Source organism: Solanum dulcamara, chromosome 6, assembly GCF_947179165.1.
Source record: "Solanum dulcamara chromosome 6, daSolDulc1.2, whole genome shotgun sequence".
Classification (NCBI taxonomy): Eukaryota; Viridiplantae; Streptophyta; class Magnoliopsida; order Solanales; family Solanaceae; genus Solanum; species Solanum dulcamara.
The window spans coordinates 7500757-7503808 of NC_077242.1; the positions used below are offsets into that span (position 1 = coordinate 7500757).

Here is a 3052-nt window from a genome sequence, read left to right on the forward strand (position 1 = left end):
AATCACCGGCCTACATGACCTTCTAGAATAAGATCCCTGGAAATTACCTGTGCTCTTGGGCTTCTTAGCCAAAGCTTTGGCTTGCCTATCTCTTCTCCCACCTTAAACCTTCTTCACAAAGTTCATAACTTCGTTGAAACTCCTGCCTACCAAAGTCATATGGACGGATACTACCTAGAATTCGGGGTTCAACCCCTTTACAAATAACCTGATCCTCTCCTCTTCTATGAGGACCAGCTGAGTAGCATATCTGGTGTCACGACCCAACTCCGTAGGCCATGACTGGTGCCCGAGTTGGACACCCATACGTACCCTTAGCCCCACTTAGTACATCAATCGAATAAACATAGGTAATGATCAGAAGGGATCTCTAAATAGATATAATGCATGAGGGCCGATAGGCCATCACGAAATACAAAAAAACCCAAAACATATATACAAAACCCACATCTCATGTCTACAGACCTCTATAGACTGATATCCTAGTCATATGACGGGACAGAGCCCCGTCATACCCTAAACAACGTATATATATATACAACAGAAGGTGTCAATACCAAAATAGAACTCCGAACAAAGGAGCACTGTCGACCAACATGGTGGATGTCCTAAGCGAGCGGATCAGCAAACCAATCATCTGTACCTGCGGGCATGTAACGCAGCCCCCGAAGAAAGAGGGTTAGTACGGAAAATGTATTGAGTATGTAAAGCATGGACTGAAATCAGTAAAGTCATTACCAGAGCAAAATGTACAAAAATATCAAATGTTTATCAAACCACATATAATGGATTGTAATAAGTAAAGTCATTACCGCGATAGAATGTACAAAACTGAGCAAAATGTCCGGAGATATCAAATGCTGATCAAAACCTCAGATAATGTATACAGAAAAATATATGCCATATCTGGCCCCATTATGGGACTCGGTGAACAAAGTGTGGTTGCCCTCCCATCATCGGCACCACAGCATAGTATAACACCAGAGTAGGGAATATCTCTGTAACAAATCATATCATATCAAATGGCCATATCAAATCATATCATATCATATCACAAACATATATGTACATGGCACAACATAACTCCGTGGCATAATATTTACTACCCCATGGTACATGTCATACCTGCCCCCTCACGTCGGGACACGACGAATAATGCAGAGAAATACGCACGAAAACATATCCTGGCCCAGGCTCAGTGAAAGAAGCATTGAGGCATTCACAAGTGGAGTAGTGAGAAACTATATGCAATTTAAATCAAATTTAAGACTCAATAGAATAATCAGAATGAGCTATCATATAAAAATCAAGACGAGACTCCTGTCAAGTACCTTTCAAAAGTTACCCCGGATTATATCAAAATAAATCTTCTGGAATCATATAGACGTATCGAAGCATAATAAAACACCTTTTGGAAATCAAAGAATTGGCTATCCTAATGGCTCTAGGAATAGGAACCTCTTTGAAATTATATAAAAGTCATATTTTTGTTTCATAAATACCATACCAAAAGAAATATTAGCTTTACATACTTATGTCAAAACATGAAAATCGAAAGAATATGCTTTACATACTTATAACAAATACATGCCAAAAGAAAGAAAGGTTCGCTTTACATACCTCTTACGGATTACTCTTAACTATGCTCGCCTCGTCGTCTCTTGAACCTATTTAACATGAAATTAATACTAAGGTTAATAAATTTTCACTTTCCAATTTCCAACTCTACACCCAAGTAACCATAGGAATCATTTCCTTATCTATGTCTCTCGACTAGTTTATTACTAGCTCCGAATCTACCAAAAATCGGGCAGCATCTCCCTTGTAACTTGAACATCCCCGAGTTTTCAACTCGGCCACCATGTCAAAAACCATACCAAAAACAACAGCCAGCAGCATGTATACAAGTAAATCACTTCAACTTTACACAATACAAGCTCTATACAACTCATTCCAAACTACGATACCCAAAATAGAGTTTTTAACCTTTATTTCGTAAAATATGTAGTCATACCAAATGGAGGGTTGTGTGGCTGAAACCAGCAGCAACCACATCCAATTTTGAGTACTTTACATCCCTGCAACACGCAATTAAACCTCCACCAAACAGCAGCACCACAACAACAACACACTACGCGACTTCGATTTAACTACTACGACTTCCATTTAGTTTGTTTCCAACGTCAAACATCCTTATACATTTTTTTCCACTTCCAGCATATTTTAAGATATATAACATACTTCATAACATCACCATAAATTCTAGTTCAAAACAGAAAACTTTACCTTTCCCGAAATTCACCAAAACTCGCCAAAACTTGCCTCAGAATTTCCTTTAGCGCAGCTGAAACTTAGGGACTGTTTGGTAACGTTTTGGGCTGCCTAAAACCATAAAATTTCATTACTAACATCTTCATAACATCATGGTATAGCTCATATAATTAATTCTTGGAACGGAATCGGAGAACTTACCTTTTTCTCCTCCCAAAATCGTAGCTCTTTCCTTGTTTCTAGCCTAAGTTTCTCTTCTCTTCTCTTCTTTTTTTTTTCAAGTAATTTCGGTTTCCTTGCCCTTGAACACTCTAGATGAGTGTGGAAATTAATGAGTCATAAGACTCATATATATATATACAACTATAGGGATGACACATGTCAAGGTTTCATTGGTCCAACACACCCCTTTCCTCCAATCACAGGCTGCCATGTGGCATGTGGGGCCCATATGAGTCTTCTTGAAGACTTTGTGAAATTCCCATTTTACCCCTAGCCTTCCACAATATTACCATAGGCCACTTTGCGAATTTTCCTTTTTGCCCTTTGCCTTTTCCAATATTTCCACACTATTAATGATCATAAATAATATTCATATCCAACTTGTATATTAAATAAATTTTGGAAGATGTTCATTCCCTTAACTTTACCACGGCTACCTTAAAACATCCAACCGTATAAAATACGGGATATAACATCTTCCATGAGAAATTCCAATTTTTGCCCCTTACTTTTTCTAATATTTCCAAGTTGAAATTCCAATTTAGTCATAAGAATTTTG

At 37.9% G+C, this 3052-nt stretch overlaps 1 long non-coding RNA gene across 1 annotated transcript; it reads right to left on the bottom strand.

Moving 5' to 3' along the window:
• Nucleotides 1–555: 555 nt before the first annotated feature.
• On the bottom strand, nt 556–2544 carry LOC129892057 (uncharacterized). Its single transcript, XR_008767254.1, has 4 exons — nt 2473–2544; nt 2287–2382; nt 1621–1667; nt 556–643 (listed from the first exon to the last, which is right to left on the bottom strand). It is a non-coding gene; the product is annotated as an uncharacterized LOC129892057 (long non-coding RNA).
• Nucleotides 2545–3052: the final 508 nt, after the last annotated feature.